Here is a 21,055-nt window from a genome sequence, read left to right as displayed (position 1 = left end):
ACCAGTAAGCTGAGACTTGATATACAGGCTGTCTGCCTGTAGACAGACAAAATTAACAAAAATGTTTGTATTAGCAAATCCATAGATTTCAAATTGCATTTCATTTACAGAGACCACATTGATTCTTGGTTGTATGATCCTGTGGAACTCTTACAGTGGAGCAATGTGTACCATAGTAACAAAATACAGAAACAACAAAGCAGGAAGATTAAAACTGAAACACTGTTTTTTTGGGGAAGAAAGCAGTTATTTTATTTCCAGTGGTCATTCTTATCATAAGCCTCCTTGTTTTTAAATATCAGATATTGTTATAGTCAATCAATATTTATTTTTCCTCATAAGTATGATCTCAGAAGTACTCAAGCACTAGTATAAACTTGCTCTTAAAACCAAACTATCTTAGTCTTATCTCCCATACCAACAGCTGCTTATATGTTTTGCTCACCTTTCTTCGAATTTAACATAATAATAGACTCAATGCTCTTTCAGAATTACTCTGGATGAGAATAACTGAATTGTTATTGTTTCCTGATTTATACCTATATTTATCTAAAGCAAGAAAGAAAAAAAAAAAAAAAAGAAAAAAAAAGCCAACAGATGATGATATCAGGAACAATTTATAGCAATTACACCTCATCATCCTCTCAAGAAAAAGGAAGAAGCAGCAGACTTTTTTGCTTATGGTTATTATATACAAACCACAATAAATAAATAATTGATGATACACACAGTACACTACATCTTACTGGAATGAATCAGCACAAGCTTGTGGAAGTTAGTACCACCAGCAGCAGAGACAAGGGCTCAACAGATTTGCTAGAAGCTAGCCAGTTACTCCACACCTTAATTAACAGGGGATTAAAAAAAAAAAAAAGAACAAGCCTTGGAAGTGAGGGGAGCCACCTCTGTCTTCTGCAATATTTTATTACTTAGAATTTCATACATGCCCCTTTCCTTTGTGTGAATGGATCCATGAATTTATCCTTGCAGATATTTTCCTATTAATTCCACCCCCCTTACTATGACAATCAATGGAAAGATGTTGTCCTGATACATACAGGTACATGGTACACAGGATTAGCTGAAAAGCCCCCAAGCTACAACCCCAAGAAGGAGAGGATACCTGTCTTGAAAATAAAGTATCAAATGAAAAGCCTACAATGAAAGTGGACATTCCAGGTCTTATTTGTTGCTTTTTTGTTCAATGACTGCATTTTTAAAAAGCTTTTGCAACACACGTTAGCATTTCCATGTTCATACAACTCTTCCCAGGAATGCTGATAACCTCCTGGTGTCAGTATGACTCTACTGCAATTCAACTCCCGTTGCTAAGCCCTGAATTGAGATAAAAAACATGTTTAAATATGACAGCTAATACGCTGCCTAGGGACTGGGACTTCAGTATGTTAGATGAGTTCCTTAGCATCAGTAAACATGATTTCCTTATGCATTCTTTGTACCATTGCCACAGTTCTGGTTATGAAAGGAATATCTCGATACTGTTCTTTGTACTATACAACCACTAGTAGGCATGTAATTATTCTACCAAAAAAAAAAAAAAAAAAAGCTATTTGTCATTGTATTTATTTCACTTTATGTACAAGAAGATCTCTAGCAGTAAAACAAATGCTGCACCCATCTTAAGCCTGCTGCCTCTATTTAACCACCTTCACCCCAGCCCTGGTTACTCAAAAATGTTAGCAGCTGTACCAAACTGTCCTGAGATACTGCTTCTCTTTCATTTACACAGTAGCAATATCCAGGAGTGGCTGTATCAAATTATGAATCTCACTCACCAGTGTCTTCCTAAACTGTGGCTATTTATGCCCAAATACCAATCCAGCAGCACAGGGCAGAAGACAGGAGAGCACAGCAGATTGCTTAATTTGATTATCTGTAGGACAGGTGACTTTAACTGACGTATAACTACCACCTGGCAAGATTCCTACTTGTTTTGACAGCAAGGTAATATGCACGAGTGTCCTCTCTTCTGTTTTTTATCTTGGCCTTTCTCTGTACTAATAGAAAAACAGACAGGATTTATTCTGCATTCCTTTACAACAACTTGGGAAACAGTTGAAAGAGAGTTGAATGGGCATACTTGCACATTAACTGAAAGGGGTAAGAAGGAAGGTGACTACATGAAAAAGGACATAGGTATATGCGAAGTAGAGGGAGATATTAAATCCTAAACAGAAATGATTCTAAGAATTAAGGAATTCTTAGAAATCCCTGAAGAGGGAAAAGTGAGAAAAGGGATTGGCCACCAAATAGTTTCAAAAGCTTCCAGCCATTCTCCTCCTTGAATCCCTGAACCCACCCAGAGATCCCACTAACTCTCCCAGGCCTGTTCTTCTTTTGTCCTTTTCCCAAAACCTATCATGATATTAAATTTTACCAAAAGTACTGAGAAACATTAGATCAGCTCTGGGATAGCCAGCTGGAATATGCTTAAATGGTTTTTAAGCTAAGAAATATTATTACATTTGTTTTGCCTTATCCTGATATGATGGATCACGACGTAGAGAACTTTTTTTGTTAAAAAAAATAGGCAGGTGACCTATTCTCTGTTATCACCAGTGACAGGACCCGTGGGAACGGTGTGAAGCTGAGGCAGGGGAAATTTAGGCTGGACATCAGAAAGAGGTTCTTCACCGAGAGGGTGGTCGCACACTGGAACAGGCTCCCCAGTGAAGTAGTCACTGCACCAAGCCTGTCTGAATTTAAGAAGAGATTGGACTGTGCACTTAGTCACATGGTCTAAACTTTTGGGCAGACCTGTGCGGTGCCAGGAGTTGGACTTGATGATCCTTATGGGTCCCTTCCAACTCGGGATATTCTATGATTCTATGATTCTATGAAAATTTCTTTTAACATTGGAGAGAGTATAGCAGATGAAGCTTAGACAAACTTCTGTGGCAATGAGTTTCTTCTACTTCTGTACCTAAACAAGTCCTGCCTTCACATACTGCAGCACTCCACTGTGAATGTGCCAACATAAGTGCTTTCTGAGAAGTTTTTACACTGTTCTCCACTAAGCAGTGGTGTTAAATCACCTTTTCTTAACTTTCAGAACCTGCTTATCAAAATCACATAGAACTAAAGTTTAAGTCCATTGCTCCTGTCTTGTTGCATGGGAAAAAATAAGGTGTCTTTTGATTTTAAAACAAGCTTAGGACCACTTTAAATAAAGTAATTTGGTAATGTGATTGTTTTCAGAAATACTGTACAAATAACTACTATTTTAAACAACTGAGTTCTATCTCAGAATTCTTAATCATTACAAAGTTGTTTTGCAATGATTTAATTAAATTCCTAAGGATACTAAGAAGAACAATTCTGTTGTTTTTGTTTGTCTGTCCGTTTGTTTGGGTGTTTTTTGTTTGTTTGTTTGTTGTTTTGGGGGTGTTTTTGTTGTTGTTGTTGGTTTTTGTGTGTCTTTTTCTAGTTTTATTACCTAGAAAACAAATGTCTTCTTGGCATTTAACAAGCCAGCCAGGGTTTTCTGCTGGAAAAACCCACTGGGATCCCACAGGGATCATGATAACTAAGCTGATCTTCTGTTGTAGAATACCGTTTCCAATAGATCAATTTTTCAGAGATACTTTAATAATGGTTTGGCAGAATGTTTGTTCAGTTAGGGGGTCCCTAGAATATCAGACAATCCCAGAGTTTTGAATTACTTTATTGCTTTCCTTTGAAGTAAAACAATAGTAGATGGTTCACTGAAGCATCAGTATTGCTGTAGAATAATTGCTACTTCCAAGGAGATGGCAAAAGTTTCCTGGAAGGACAGTCTTAGTTGAGCATGTTAATTTGGAATTCAGAATAACTCACATTCATTCACTCATCTCAGCTAATCTATGATTGTACAGTTCTCCCTACATAACTCACAGCTAATCTACTGAGATTTCTGTCAAAACTGCAAGATGCTTAAATTGATGTTGCAACCAACATATCGAATATAGTGAAGTTTATGCTCACAAATATAATGAAACTTCAGGAAATTCTTTATTGGTTATGGTTAACTGACAAGTGCTTTGTAGGAGAAAAGTGATTTGGGGATTGAAACTGATAAAGGTGTATGTAGGATCAGTAGGATACACAAAACCGAGATTGGAAAGGATTTAGAGCTCCCTTGTACTTAAACTGGAATCATAGAAACTAAGCTTTTTTGAAATTATTTATAATCTGAAATAAATCTGCCACATACTCACTTTCTACATTTGCTTGTAGTTCTGGAAACTCATCCATAATTACAGAACTGCTTATTTAGTTTACCTAAAGTTTTCCATTATCATTTAAGACAAATGTAGATTTAAGCCTGGTGTTTAAAATTAATTTCATTTTTCAATTCTAACCATAAAAAGCACAATTCTAATTCCCTGTCCACCACTCAACTGGAAGCTCCTAATTTCTATAATCACAGTTCATGCCTATTTTTCAAATGAATAGTGTAAGAAATCTGAACATCACCAGAACAAACTCTCTTCTCCATCAGCCAGAAAATTCTTGCCAGTGAAATTTCAGAGTTTGTCAGAAATTCCAGATTATTACAAGAGAGACAGAGATGTTACAATACGGTGCTGAGGCTTCAGGAGTAATTGCAGTATGCATACAAATACTAGTATTGCACAAATTATAGCACAGAAACTGCTTGTCTTGTGAAGAAATCTGTGGATCTTCCTTTAATTCCTATATTTTCAATAATCTTTAGGATACTGTGTTGCAACCTCAAATTTCTCACCCCAATCTCTCTAACTGTTAAAATGTATTTTATGACAGCCTTTAAGTTCCTCAGTAAAAAATGCTATTCTTCATAGATACAGTCTTCAGTGCAGTCTTGCCCCTAGCTCTCAGGTACTTCAGGTTTCATGGGCTTCACTGAAAGCAGCAGAAGGGGAAAAGCTCTGAATGTACTTGAGAATTGAATGTATTTCACCCAGATGTTATCTTTGAAGTAATGAGTCATGTTAACAAAAAGATTCAGTGTCCCAACCAGAAACCTAGCCCTAAAATCTGATCTATCTCAGGTTGCCATGTGTTAGCCTGGATAGAATAAATGGGTCCCAAGCATCCAAAGAGAAAAAGCATCTGTGCAGTTGTATAACATTAAGGAAGGCCTAGAGGCTCTGTCTACAGAGACCTTCAAACTAACTTAATCCTAGGGCCGAAACTTGCTTTTAAAAAGCAACTTCTCACTAAGCAAGAACATTTTTTTCTTGTATTTTTACTGAAGAATGGTTAAAACATTTGATAGCTTAGGCATTAATTAAGGCATTAATTTTATTTTCCTCCTCTCTAATCTTCACATTTAGCTATGTAGAATTCTTCTAAGGAAAAAGTACCAGGTGAGACTTTAAACAGTTAATACTGTCCTTCCTAGAGAGTTTGAAATTAACTGGAGTGCTGGTTGTAAAGTGATTTTATTTGCTTTGAGGAAAATAGTACAAAAGTAGTGCTGAATAGAAGACTCAAAGACAATGAAGGTCATCTTTCTGGTACTGGTGACCTGATGTGGCCTCTGGCCTGTGTTGTGGGCTCGCTGCTGAACTGACAGCACAGCCACATTACCTGACCTAGCAAATCTGCGCTGACATTGAGGCTGCTTTGACCCTTGATCTGTACCACTGTCAGTCACAAGATACTCTCTTGTTTTGCTAGCCCAGACACTACCTAGGGCAGTGTAAATGAAAGAAATAACACAGCACTCCTTTATTTATCAGGGTGACAGAAGAGAGCTCAAAAGAGAGAAAAACTGAGCTATTTATTGTGGTATTTCTTTAACTAAATCTTATTTCTAACACCCTGATCTTGGTATCCAGTTCAACACACCAATATTGGTATCCAGTTCAAGTTCTGTGCTGCCTTTAACTATGTGACTCATTCAGCTCAATCCATAGACTACGCTAATAATTGCTTTGAACCAGCTCTGTTTTTTCTTCTTGACCTTTTGATAAGTTGCACAAGTAATTTTATATAAAACAGGCTAAGCTGGACTTCTCCTGCGTTAGAAATTAGGAGCACGGACTCTAGCCATAAATGGGAGGAGAATCTGCGCTAGCCCACAAATATACCAGCATTGTTTACGTGTATACTTGGGTCTGATGCAATTCCAAACAGCTTCCTCAGATCAGGGTTGATTTGAAGAGCTTCATTATGTTTCACAAAGCTTAGATATTCTCTTTTTTCAGACATTGTGTTCCCTATCACTTCTAAAACTAAAAATGTCTCTTTAAAAGTGGAATTTCCAGATTTCAAGAGATCTTTCACTCAGATGAAGGCTATGAAGATAATAGCTAAGTGCATTTCTATTCTTCCTATCATGTACATCTATTTTAAGCATCACAGATGTACTGTAGGTGAAGGATAACTACCTGCTACAGTGAAAATATTGGCTATCAAAATGTGAGCAGTAGCGCTTCTCTCACTGGTACAGACAGAGTTGCTATAAATAAAACATCTTTTGTCATTGCAGCTTTTCTCCCCTTGCAAAGAAAGCTCACATGAAATTTTTACTGCAGCTTGGGTAGTGTCAAAGCTCTGCCATAGTGTTCCAAATGAGTAATTTCATTATAATTAATCCACAAGAGATGTGCTTACTCCAGCACTGCTGGCCTTTTGATCTCAAAGAACACAGCACTATTGTAGTACATATTCCTCAAAGGCTACAATGCTTAAATAATACAGTTCTTATGTCTACTGCCTCTTTAAAAATGTAAAGATATTTGAAAGGTCAGTATTCCAAAATGTTGGAATACTTAAAAAATCTTAATTATCTAATGATTAAAGAATTTGGTATGTGTGTGCGTGTGTGCTTAAAGTGCATATATGTGGGAATATATGAACTGATTTTAATGTCGTTATTAAATATCAAGATGTATTACGTATTTTGCAAAAATATGCACCTCATTTTCTCAGCTACAAGATGAATATCTTTATTTTAAGTAACCTCACAGAAATTTGGAGTTACCAATTTGACACTAACATATTTATGCTTTTATAAATGTGGCTATTTATCCTTTAGAAATCTGGCAATAAAACTTATTACAGTAAAGAGAATTATTGCTTCTGAGGCATAGAGCTCTGAAGTTCAAGATTTGCAGAAGGAAAAATATCTAGGCTGACTTAGCTCTTTTAAATTACTGAAATGCTTCAGAATTACAAAGGGTTATGAAAAAAATAAATCTCCATGGCCTTCTGTGTTAGCCCAGGGGAGATTGTTTGCATTTTTTGTTTTTGGAGATGAGGCGGGGAAATCAAAACCCAAAGCCAATATTTCAGATAAAAGGAAAGATATTGAATAGAATCAGTGCTTACAAGTCTCATAGTTTTCAAGTTATTTGAAAGCTTGTGAATAGGTTTAGTCTTTGAATCCGTTGTATTCTTTTGGGGACATCTGGGCTTTATTCTTTTATTTATTTTATTCTGATGGCTGTTACTGATATGTGATGAAAGGAATGCATTATCTTAATACCCTGCACACATTAGCTCCGTATCATAGAATATCCCGAGTTGGAAGGGGTCCACAAGGATCACTGAGTACAACTCCTGAGTCCCCAAAGGACCACCCAAAAAATCAGACCATGTGTCTGAGAGCGCTGTCCAAATTCTTCTTGAACTCTGGCAGGCTCGGTGTTGTCACCACATCTCTGGGGAGCCTATTCCGGTGTCCAACCACCCTTTCGGTGAAGAACCTTTCCCTGATATCCAACCTGAACCACCCCTGTCGCAGCTTCAAGCCATTTCTTTGGGTCCTGTCCCTGTCACCAAGGAGCATAGCTCAGTGCCCGCCCCTCCACTCCCCTCATGAGGAAGCTGTAGACCGCGATGAGGTCTCCCTTCAGTCTTCTCTTCTCCAGACTGAACAAACCAAGTGACTTCAGGTGCTCCTCATACATCTTGTCCTCCAGACCCCTCACCATCTTCACAGCCTTCCTATGGACTCTAACAGTTTTATATCTTTCTTATACTGTGGTGCCCAAAACTGCACACAGTACTCAAGGTGAGGCCACACCAGCACAAAGCAGAGTGGGACAATCCCTTCGCTTGACCAGCTAGCAACGCTGTGCCTGATGTACCCCAGGGTATGGCTGGCCCTCCTGTCCACCAAGGCACACTGCTGGCTCATGTTCAGCTTGCTGTTGAACAAAACCTTCAGATCCCTTTCTGTGGGGCTGATCTCCAGTATCTTGTCTCCCAGTCTGTAAGTACAGCGAGGGTTGCACCTTCCCAGGTCTAGAATCCAGCATTTGTTCTTGTTAAACTTCATATTGTTGGTGATCACCCGGCTCTCTAATTTCTCTAGATCTCTCTCCAAGGCCTCACCACCCTCAATAGGGTCAACAGCTCCACTCAATTTGGTATCATCCACAGACTTGCTCAAAAAGCCTTCAAGTCCTACATCCAAATCGTTTATGAAAACATTGAAGAGGACTGGTCCTAAAATGTAACCCTGGGAAACAGATCATCATCCCAACGTAACCCCATTTACAAGAACCCTCTGGGCCCAACCCATCAGCCAATCACCTATCTTATTATGCCTTTATCTAACCGTATTATTATGCTTTTATCTAACTGTATTCTGGTCATTTTGCCCAGAAGAATACCTTGAGAGACAGTATCGAAAACTTTACTGAAATCCAGAAAGATTACATCAGCTGGCTTCCTGTATAGTGGTAATACACTATTGGTGGATGCTTTCCAGTTTTATCATATTGACATCCTTCACCATACCTTTTCAAGAAACAAACTGGAACAAACACATACTACTTAATAAAATAGAAATATGACAATTCTAAAATAGAATATGACAAAAATTATCTGTCTTGTATTCCTTTTACTGGGAGTCAAAAGTAAGTGCTGTCTAAACTTTGGACTTTTTCCACTCTTTTTTTTTTTTTTGGTTTCTATTTGTGATAAAACACTAAAAATGCTTTATCTGACAAGTGCAGTGGCAAGAGATCATTTGCCTCCTCCCTTATCCCCAAAACATAGGACAGTTTCTCAAATCTGTTGGGGAAAGTAACACTGAAGGTACAAAATAGACATCCGTGATGAGAGAGGGTCTATTTGGACTTCCTGAGCTGCAGCAAAAATTATTCTGTATATCACATAAGCCTTTTGCCATACGGCCTGTATCCACTCTCCCTTAATTGATTTCATTCATATTCTAGTTAAAGGCATATATCATACTTGGCACAGCAAAAGCAATTAATTAGTTGGTATTCCCTTTGTCTCAGTTTTGGTATCTGGTGCCATGGATTTGACTTGTGCCCCCACCTCTGCTTATCTGTCTTCCAAAGATACTCGCAGTAGTTTAAAATTCAATCCATCCTGAATTATTCATGCTCAGTGCCTTGGTGACTACTATATACTTCATTGGTCTAGTCACACAGGGTTGTCTTAGAGCTGCAGGAAAAGGAGGTCAGACTAGCACACTACTCTATGTACTCAGCAGTCTTTACAGAACAGAGAGAACACACACCTTAGGAGAGTACAACAGGCACTGCTGTTTGCACCCAGACAGCAGGATGAGGTGTTACCCCACCTCTATCTCCTTGTCCCTCTTCTGAAGGAGGATTTCTTGGTTTGCTGCTGTCATTAAGAAAATGAAGCTGTTCAGTGCCCAAAAAGGGCCATTCTAGCCCAAAAGGCTTTCTAGCCTATCATGCCAAACAGCTTTACAGCAAAAAGGAACAAATATACTCACTTGAGAGATTGAGTACAGGCAGCAGCACTGCAAATATCTTCCTTATGACTTCCATTTGCCACAACTCTAGACTGAAGAAACTGTCTCTAGGGTTCGAAGAATAGCTCCAACTCCCACCACATTAACTCTGATGAAATTAGAGTAACAGGTTACTATGTAGTTATTTAATTAAGCAGGCACCTTTAGAGACTAACTAAATATATAAATAAATCTTTCAGTTAGCCCAAATACAAGAAGTCTAATGTGTACAAGGCACTTTATGGTATCCCAGCCTTTTCTCCTCCAATGAGGATACTAGCGTAGCAGATTTACAAGTCACTCCAAAATGAAAATTGTAATAGAAATGTGAAGATAACTTTACCCACTGCTATAAAAAACTCCAATCTTATAAAAAACAGTGCTTATACCTTCAAGATTCATTTAATTCCAGTATAATCTTGCTTCCAGTAAAAAAAATAAAATTAAATTAAAATAAAATAAATCATTTCATCTTTTCTTCCAAATCCCTATCTTTTAAATTTTCTTATTTTTTTCTTATACATCACTATCTTTAGATGCTTCTGTCTAATTAAAGAAGAACTATTGAAAATGCAAACCCTTCAGGCAGTGAAGAGTCACCTCCTGATTTCTGTTATATTTCATCCATGTATTCCAAACCCAGAAGAATGAAACATCTCAAGTTATGACAGAAAATAAGCAATATATTAAATAGTCACCACCCAGCTGCGCTCTCTGCCAAGATGGACAATGGCTGAAATAAAAGTTCATTAGGGTGTAATAGGGTTGGATAATGTGGGACATTTATTTATTTATATGGGTTTGAAGAACCCATTAATTAGATGACAACTCAATTTTATTCACTCCTGTATTTGATTTAGATAACCTAGAGGCACATCTGTTCCATATCAACTACAGAGGCCACCTCCAGCTTAGCAGTTTAATCATTTTGACTATTATTTCTGTTCTGTAATTCCAGAGTCATAGAATAGATTATACCAACTCTTTAGATAAAATATCTAATTAACACAATGCAAAGTGATGTGAATTTATAGTTAATAGTACATGTGGAGAAATCATACTAATACTACTTGAAATAAAGTATAATTTGTCTGAACACAACAGACTCCTGACTTTCAGCTGAAAAATGAAAAAAACAGACGTGATCAAAGTCCCAGGTCTGCCTCTTAACTTCAAGCATATTATCTTTTTAGAAACTGCAAACGAAATAAGAGATTTTAGCTCTTTAGATTCATATACAAGTTGACTATAGTAAACCAAATCAGATATTGATCCAACTCTTCAAGCTGGTTAGTTCAATATTAATGTCACCAGTTGGGATGATCAATTTAAAAAAATCTTTTGACTTAGCTAAACAGATCTATGGATATTATTCCCTCACCCTTGTCTGTGTAATCAAAGTCTAGAATTTAGATGGGGAAGAGAAAATTAGCGTTATTTGTTATAAAGGAAGAATTTGTGATCATGTATTGCATTTTAAAGATAGCAAGATAGGGATATATTATCTTTACTGAAGAAAAGCAATATATAAACTCATTTACTTGCATTAAGGTATTGCAGTGCACCAGGAGCTGAACCTGTATCTTACAAGTCCCAATTCAGTGCTCTCACTCTATATTGCCTTAATTTCACTTAAAACGAAAATTTTGTTATCTTCCCTGAAACCACCTGTGAAGTGGATGAAGTCTTCAGTGGCATATAAGTTATACAGTGCACTGTTAGTGCTGACAAAAAAAAAAAAAAAAAAAAAAAAAAAAGAATGCTTCTGAATACCAAAGTTTGATCTTATCAGCAACATTAAACACTTTTACTGCAACCCAGAGCCTGAATTATTTATTATACCTTAAAAGAGGATTTTTGGTTTCAGTTCAGGTTTGTGATTCTTTCTGTGTTTCAGACAAATTATGACAGGCTAGAATATTCCACAAGTGCTATTTACCATCATTCTTTAAACTCTGGTGGTATTTTGGTATAGCACTTGCACACTTGTCTCCTGGAATAATTGTGGTCATGTTCCAAGATAGGAGATTCCTTTTACCTGAAGCTTCTGTCCACAGGCATGGACAAAGTAACATTCAAAGGTCCACTCAAATAAGATACAAACTTAGTGTTCGAATAAAATATGCTTGTTCATCTGATCTAAAGTCCAAAATGCCCCAGTCATCACACTGGATTTAGCCCTATTATTTACATTACTGGAACTTTAAAGTGAAATAGTTGTTCAGGAACACGACAATTCCCAATTAAAAAAAAAATTTGAGTTCCTACTCTACATTCACCTACCTGAATGCTCCTCAATAAATTTCTTACTATATGGGCACAAAATTGTACAATGGAAGAGTACAGGAACATTCCATTATATAGATAGCTATAATGGAAATTAATAGCTATCTTAAATGCACTGCAGGATAAATTTGACCTTGACAAGTCTCACTGCATCAGAATTTCTCTGTCCTCTGATGCAGAGGTTTAGTCAGTCTAGCAGTTTGGAAAATAGATTCACTTGAGAAATTATTAAAACAGCATATTGATATCTAATTGTCTTGGACAAGTTACCTAACACACACTCACTGAGTTGCTTAACTTTTCAATGCCAATTGAAATGTTAAGCCAATCTACTATGAAGCTAAAGACCTAATAAGCATCAATTTGGTAGCACAATTTAGCAGGAATAAAGGTGAATTCTGTTCCTACTCCAAAACTAAATTTTATTAGAAATTCTGGATTCTCCATGAAATATATAACTCTCCATGCATACAAGTTATCTGTATAAATGTAGATAGATATGTATGCCTTTTATACCTGCTTATATTTAACTCATTAATTTTGACTGAGGCTGAATTCTTCATTTTAAGGAGAGAATATGGAAAATAAAAAATAAAAAAGATGAATAACTATCTATGAATTAATAACTTCACACTCAGTTTGGTGAAGTTTTAGAGACCTCAAAGTTTTTGTTTAAATCTTCTGAGAGAATTTCTTATTAAATTTAAGTTTATTTTTTAGACTACCTGATGATCTGAAAAACCTGTGATATCTTCATAAGAAGGCAAAAACTATATTTTTTGTTGTTGTTGTTTTAGGGTGTTTTTTGTTGTTTTTTGTTTTGTTTTGTTTTCACTAGTATAAAGTTCATGATGATTTTAGGAGTAAGATAAAGATCTGCTTTAACTTTACCAAGGACAAAAACATCACACACACACACACTTTAAAAAAGAAAAGAAAAGGAAAAAAAAACTGTCAAGATTAGGGACTCTTAACCAGTTTTCTCACAGATACAGGGAGGAATTTTGAAAATAAGATTGCTTAATGCAATGTTGATGAATTTCTCAATGTTGTGTGAAAATATAATGCTTGCATACCACTGTTAACATATCTTGTTTAAGAGCTGGAACCTGTCAAAAATAACATTTAAGCATTTGATATGAAGAATTTAAGGACGGAAAAAAAAAAAAAGAAAAAAAAGAAAAAAATCTGTGTGTACTTCATATATATAGATACATAAATACCACATATATATAGTGTGTATACATAAATAGTTGTGTGACAAAGAGTACAATGCAACATGTAACAAATGATTTAAGAAAAGTAAATATTACAATTAGATTGTAAAAACTGTCAAAGACTTCCATGTTGTACAGTCATTCCCATCAAGAATTGGGGAATTCTACTTCTATACCCTGAATTTTTACTGTTTATCTCTTGAATCTTTTAATATCCATTTCATTGTATCTCTGGCAAAGTGACAAGAAGTATAAAAATTTTACTAAACCTATATTTCTCCTGTATCTTTAAAGGAAAATAAGAAAAAATATGGAATATCAACAAGTCACTTGTTGGTATATCTCATAGCATAGATGATACATTTAGAACTTTGAATAACACATCTTTAAAGAATTTGAATGACCCTATGTTCATTTCAGTTTCTTTTTTCCTTTTAGTAAAGGACATTTGTTCTCAGTATAAACACAACAATCTCGTTGTGATTATAGGCAAGCAACAATTACACCATCTGACTGAAATCTAAAAATGCAATGGAGGCCAGATTACCCTACAATGAAGGCAACTATCTCTCATATTCTAAGCCTTCCTATCTCTGGTGAATATTGAATTCTTGTATTTCAGCAAAACATACACATCCATCTTATTTTCTGTCTGACTCATGCTTTCTGATTCTAAAACTGAACACTGCAGAAATCAATATCAGTCTATTAGAGGCTGAATATAAAATTACTTAGGAACTGTCACAGAAATAAACTTCATCTTTTAGATAGCTGTTAGCCAGTGAAAAACATTGCATACACAATATTCCTCCTCTCACTTCAGCACTGCAGATACTTTCTGTGACACCTTTTGATTCTTGAAATGTGAGAGATTCATTTGGATTCATATTCTCTTTCAGTCAACAGAAATATAAGATGAGAATTTTTTGCAGTAATACTTTGATTGCTAATCTTAGAAGCATTCACAAGGAATAAATGTGATATCAGATGACCCAATATGCTGTTTTGCCAATTAAAAATAAAAACCTTAGAACACCTATTGTCATTTATGACAAACTCAGTTGAGAAGAATCTGCAGGCAGATCTAATCTAACTGTTTTTCTCAATGGTTTCTACTCCCAAGAAGTACATTTAAATCAAAGTAGATTATCTCAATACAGGAGACTTCATCAGCCTTTTAATATAGGCAAAATGCATAATGCAATGCTGGAAAATTTTAAACACATGTATTTACACAGAACATGGGTAAGATATGTAACTTGCATGTACACCCCCACCCAGAATTATTATTATTGTTGTTACTGTTATATTCTTAGTGTGGAAAAAATTAAAAAAAAATATCAACATAGTTATCTGAATTTATGTTTCTGAGATTGAGAATTATGAAGGAGAGAAAAATTAGTCCAGTAATTTGTGGATATAACACAAATAGAATATTAAAGCTGCATCTCTGAACATTCTGAACAATGAGACAGAAGTTTAGATATTAAGATATCATTTGTTTTAATAGAAAAGACAGGTTCCTGAAGGGCCTGCTTGAAAACAAAATTCTAATTTACTTGCTTTATACTCAGTGATTGAAGAACTCACCTTTCTTCATTTGCTGCAAGGATAGCCTAGCGTTCAGGTTTATCAATAATCATGTGATGGATTTCACAGACAGATTTTCATTCTCACTGAAACTAAAACAGTTCTTAGAGGCGTTTTATGCTCAGTGATGCTCATATTTCCCTGTTTTTCAGATATAAAGATGGATCAAGGCCACTGAAGTTGGAAGTCTTTTCCCATACCTGCCAGTTAAAGAATCTCCGCAAACACAGTGCTGTTATCCTTGCTTTCAGGTTGCCCACCTGTCTTCAGAGGGGTCTGTTTTCTGTGATAACCTCTTCATTACTCCAACAGCAGGCTGCTCTCAAGTCAGTGATGAGCGAGAGCAGAACACAGCTGGAAAGAAGAAAAAAGTGAGGGTTAGCAGTGGTGAAACTCACAAATTCATCCAACTGTTCAAATTTCTACAGTGGCAAAGTGAAGATAATAGTGACTCTATGCAACCATAGAGCAATCTGTTTGTTAAGAATAAGGGGATGTACCAAGATCCACATGAAAATAGGCATGCTTGGTTTGTACCCACAATTATACATATATAACCATATAGATAATAATGAGTGTACTTTGTGTTTTATCCTTGGCAGGCAGCTAAGCACCACACAACCACTCACTCACTCTCTCCACAGTGGGATAAGAGAGAGAATTGGAAAGGTAAAAGTGTGAGAATTCGTGGGCTGAGATAAAAACGGCTTACTTCATAAAACAGAAGCTGTGTGCGCAAGCAAAGAAAAGGAATACATTCACCACACATAATAGTTTATTGGGTAGAGAAACACCATCACACCCAACATCAACCCCCTTCTTCCTTCTTTTCTCCAGGTTTTATTGCTGAGCATGATGCCATATGGTATGGAATATCCCTTTGGTCAACTGGGGCCAGCTGTGTCCCCTCCCAGCTCCTTGTGCAGCCCTGCTCCTCCCTGGTAAGGCAACATGAGAAGCAGAAAAGTCCTCAGCTCAGTGTAAGCACAGCTCTACAACAACTAAAAAGTCAGTGTGTTATCGGCATTGTTTTCATTAGATATTCAAAACATAGCATGATATGAGCCTCTGTAAAGAAAATAAACTCTATTCCAGACAAAACCAGGACACTGTATTCGTTCAAATATTGCAACTATTTCAAACTATTTCTTCGGACCATGAATTGAGAGTGGGAATTTTGGTGTAGTTTTGTATAATGTCATCTTTTTCTTCCCCAGCTTAAGCAAGATTTCTATTTGAAATAATCAAATGGAATAGAATTTGATGGAAACAGAAAATGCTCATTACAAATAATGTTTACAATATTATTTACATAAAGTAACTGTGACTACACAGTATATGTTAAATAGATAGAAATAAATACATGAATAAAGAGGCAGAAATTTATCTTTTCCTTCTTATTTAGAGAATAAAGCTAGTCAGTTAAAAGTACATTATTCCTTAGTAAAATCAAAACAGCTAGGAACACTTGTCCCACTGAATGCCTCTTAAGAACTGTGGCTATTACAATGCAAAATGCTGGCTGCTGCAACATCATTCTGACAGTATTAATGCTCTTCCAGTAGAAAATCAACAGTCAGGTATTTTCAAACCCCATTACAACTGTGCAGTATGTATTTTGCAACAGAATACGGCTACACATGATTAAATTTTCATGAGTAAATCACAGGGCATATATCTGTTAAGAGACATCATGGATTTTTAAAGACATTATAGGTTTGTAGTGAATTACAACTCAGGTTTGTAAATTGAGGAAGCAGTCTGTTGGTCCAGCCATGATGCTCAAAATGGTAATGCCTTCAAAGGGCAAAAGTCAGTGAATACTGAGTAGCGAAATGATCCTGATGTGGAGGTAGTTCTCTTAGAACACATGGTGAAAAAAAATAAAGCTTTTAAATGTAAGCATATTTCCTCAATAAGCAATTAGGAATACTATATCTTAGGTCAATTAAATCATGCTTCCAGCTGACCATAAAGTGGAATAAGAATGGCTGGAAGACAAGAGAGTTGCAATCAGTGCCATCTGTAAATCTTCAAAGTATGTTTGTACCAAAACATTTTATGTAACTCTTTCTCCCTTTTCACATTCACACCAGTACAACCATACTTGTCTTCTTGTTATTTTCAGTCCATCAGTGTGCTTACCACAAACACTGATGTAAATTGTTGTATTTTAAAATGCTTTGAATTAAATGCCTTCACCTCCACATGGTGTTAAGCAACACTCCTCAAGAACTAATAATGCAAACACAAAGAGAACACATTGGTAATATGGCTTCTCTGAATTGTCCTAGAAAGACACGGATGTGTAACATCACAATCTCATTTTGAAACTAAGTGATCAGTTAGCTTAAAAAAGTAAAAAATAATAATAATAAAAGTAAAAAGTAAAAAAAAAAAAAAAAAGTAATCTCGGTGAGATAGTCATAGTAATTTCTATACCTAAAATCAGCTGTGAACAGATGGAGAATGATGAATTTTATTCTCTATTAAAGTATTTCTATAAGAGGTTCCTGAAAGGTCAAGAATCTTTTGGCAGGGGTTATCATTCATTGCTCACTTCCATAGAATGGTAAAAACAGCAGAAGTCTTGTTACAAACTGTATGGCTTATAACGAAGCAAAACAACACCTCCTGAATCGCAGAGACTTACTGACTGAATTAGATCGTGTTGTGCTGTTGTTTGGACGTAAACAGTAATACTGTCAAGTAGGAAAAATAAGTAATAAATAAATAAATAAGGTGGCCAAGTCTATCAGCTCTTCCAGTTTAATCTTTTCCCAGTTGAAATCTTTATGGAGCATAGTATGCTTCACATGAAAAATATATTTCTTAGTGAAAATAAGGCAATAAAAAGAAATCCAAACCAAAACCAGACCAAAACAAACAAACAACCCCCCTCCACACACCCACACTGCTTTTCCTGGCTGTTGCTACAGGTATGCTTACAAAAAATATATGACAGTGCTTAGGATGTATCCTTGGGGTATGACTGCTGGATAGACAGAAGTATTCTACAGCCACCTAGGAAGCTGAATATACTCATTGCTCCCACTGAGAATTAAATTATTTTTACTGTTGAAGAGTTACTGTTCAACCCTACTATACACAATCACTTGAGCAAATGCAGGGAGAGCAGCAGCAGCAGCATGCAGCTAAGATGGCCCTTTTAGTAAGCATCACTGTCTTAGATCTGCTTTGCTTTGTTGTGAAACCACACACCAAGCCATAGAAAAACATCTCGTACTCTGAGACAGCCTTCTGTAATCTTAGGAAATACAAACAGAGTGGTTCTGCAGCTGTTTGAAACTGTTGAAGCTTCATTAAAATCATGCAATTCTTCTATTTATTTTTTGTTTGTGCCTCTTTAGTAAGCTGTCTCAAAGTGCTTTAGGAGTCAAACCTGTAAATGTCTCTTATTGTAAAATAAACAGCACCCAGTATGACACAAATGACATTTTGTGACGCTCCAGGAGGGAGTAAAATAACACTGGCACACAGCTCCTTCTTCCTGTCTAAATGTCATCATACTGTTTGGTATAGTAACAGAAATCACTTAGCCAGTTGGACATCACAGCAGGCCACTCTAGGAAGGATTTTAAACAATTTTAGAAAAAAAATGTATCACGCTCACATAAAATAAAAACAGACAAAAAAATAAAAAAGCAAAACCATCTCAAATGGTTCCTAATAGTTTACTTACTCAGCAATTCATTTGCCAAGATTATTGTCTATGTACACAATAAACTGGATCGCATGCTGCAATAGTCTTGTTTATTGGTTCAAGTATATGATCTCGTTACGTATTTATTTTGGTATTCATCAGGGTTTTTTGTCTGCATATCATATAGATTCCAAATCATTTAAATAATATAATGTATGTAATTGTAACGAAGATTACAATTCTTATGTATAAGATCATACTAAAGTTATTGCCCTTTACCTGAGTTAGAGCAGCACAAAAAGACATGAAAGAATGCTAAGCATCCATGTAGTGTTTTAGTTTTCAATGAATTTTAAGAGTTCTGTTCATTTCTTTGTCAGGCAAAACAAAAGTATTAGATGACACAAAACTGGAATGTCTGGCTGACACAACAGAGGGTTGTGCTGCTGTCCAGAGCGACCCGGACAGGCTGTCTTAGAGCTACATTTGCTGTCCCATAACTGTCTTAGATCTACATTTGAAGATATAATGTTCTATTATTCTTATTCTATGTCTCTTATTATAAAACATTAACTACAACTGCATATCAAGAGCTGGTATGCCTGTACAGCTCTCAAAATACAGTGCTGAGATTGTCTTCCAGTGATGCTGACTACTTTCATTAAAAGTGCTCTTTCATGAAGAGAGCAATACAAAGCTCCTTCTTGTTGGTCCTCTTCTCCAATAGAGCCTATTTACATATGAAAATAATGAAGCTAAGTCTAATGAACTGAAGGCAGGAACTGAGAATAAATCGTTAGTGCACACTTTAAGCCTATTGTATAAATCTATCAGATCTAAAATGAACTAAGAATATTTCCTGCTATGACAGCCACACTTGAACTTCACATAATTTAGATTCATTACAAATTCTTTCTAAATTTATAACCTGAGTAACATCAACTTTACTTTCCTAAATTTCCACTCCTATGTACATATTGGAGTGATGTCAGGACTTTTGTTTTTTTCTAGTGATGCTGATTTTGTACCACTTGTATTTTGGCCTGATCTTTTGGCCAAAGATCACACTCTTGTGGCCTGATCATTACAGGAGAAGGCTGTCCCAAGGAGAATCTTTCCTTTACATGAGCTCAGATAACTCAAATTTTTGTTGAGGATGGTATTTTTCAAGGCTACTTTAAATATCATATTAATGCTAACTTAAAGGTAAAATTTGCTAAAATGCTTTCAGCTCCACTAATTTTACTGTAGATGCGTCACTGTCTTTTCCTCTAGATGATGTGAAGAACTGTCACCTGGGAAACAGACAAGCTGTGCCACTGTAACACTTGTTACTGTGTAACTAATGCAGGGAAAAAAAAAAAAAAAAGGAAAAAAAAAAAGTGATTTATGATTGTTTTCACAATAATCATAAAAGCTCAGACAAAGTATAGCAAACATCAAGAGCACAGATTATTGTCTGTATGCTCTGTAATGATTACAATACAGCTTTCCTTTAACAAATGAAAAATTTCATACAAATCAGAAAGGTATTGCCCTCACATTACTTGTTTTATAGGATTTCCACTTCTCTTTCCATGAGTATATGAAGATGGTGGCAGATTGTAATGGAAAGAGCAGAACCACTATAGTTATATACACCTATTGAAGAATTTGCTGAGAACAATTACATACCAACTAAAAAAAAAAAAAAGTAGTTGTGTAGTTGTGATTTCTGCCTTTTGTAGCCTCTTTTACCATCCAGTCACATTCTACCTGTTTCCTATGGATGTTTTAGCAATCTTCCTTACAAGTGTTTTACACAGAACCTGCCAGAAATCCATTATATTATTGTTCTATACATAATGACAGTATACTGCTGAATTGTCCGGCTGTAATTCCTTCCATCTCCTGAATAACAATTCTTGTTTTCATAACAAGGCAAACACTGAAATTTCCTTTGCTGCAAATTCCTTTGATAACCAATCCTCAAAATTGCCACTGAGGCAAAACAATAGAATAATGCTATAAGCTTTTTATTTATAAGTGCAGAGATGGGGAAAAGTATATGACCTAAAACCATGCTGTTGGCTTCCTGAACTCACTGTTCTTTCCTGTTACTCTATGCAATTTGTAAGTGATAAAATAAGGACAGGAAAGATTTTCAATGTGCAAAGATCTAAGTGGAGATGTAAACAGAGACGACAGAGTTAAGAATGTTAAAATAACATTTTATAAGCATTGTATGTTTATGTACACAATAACCTCGGGTTTACAGTGTGAAGACGGTCATGGGGTTAAAGAAGTTTTCATATAAAATCCTTAGCAATACATGGCTACACACAGAATTGCTCCTGAATTCTCAGTTATTTGGCAGTTTGCTAAATGATCCAGTTTGCACCAGAGACATAATTCAAAGACAGGAAGTTGTTCATCGTGCTTTAAGAGTCAAAAAAAAAAGAATATATAACAGATCAAATTCATCACTTTCTGGTTGTCATGGTGTGAAAACATCTGTTGTGATGTTGTTTAGTAAAACAGCACACATTGATACTATGATGAGGAGCTGGTATTAAGAAGTTTCATGTG

General features: G+C 35.9%; 1 long non-coding RNA gene across 1 annotated transcript in view; it reads right to left on the bottom strand.

Annotated features, from left to right (window-relative positions):
• LOC121066298 overlaps positions 1-21,055 on the bottom strand; it is a 90,766-nt gene that overhangs the window by 46,233 nt on the left and 23,478 nt on the right. Inside the window, exon 2 of the long non-coding RNA XR_005817647.1 lies at positions 15,024-15,177. This is a non-coding gene — a long non-coding RNA (uncharacterized LOC121066298). The remainder of the gene's footprint in view (positions 1-15,023; positions 15,178-21,055) is intronic.

The sequence above is a fragment of the Cygnus olor genome, chromosome 2, assembly GCF_009769625.2.
Source record: "Cygnus olor isolate bCygOlo1 chromosome 2, bCygOlo1.pri.v2, whole genome shotgun sequence".
Taxonomy (NCBI): domain Eukaryota; kingdom Metazoa; phylum Chordata; class Aves; order Anseriformes; family Anatidae; genus Cygnus; species Cygnus olor.
Note: the sequence above shows the minus strand (reverse complement) of the source record. Positions and strands in the feature narration are given on the sequence as shown.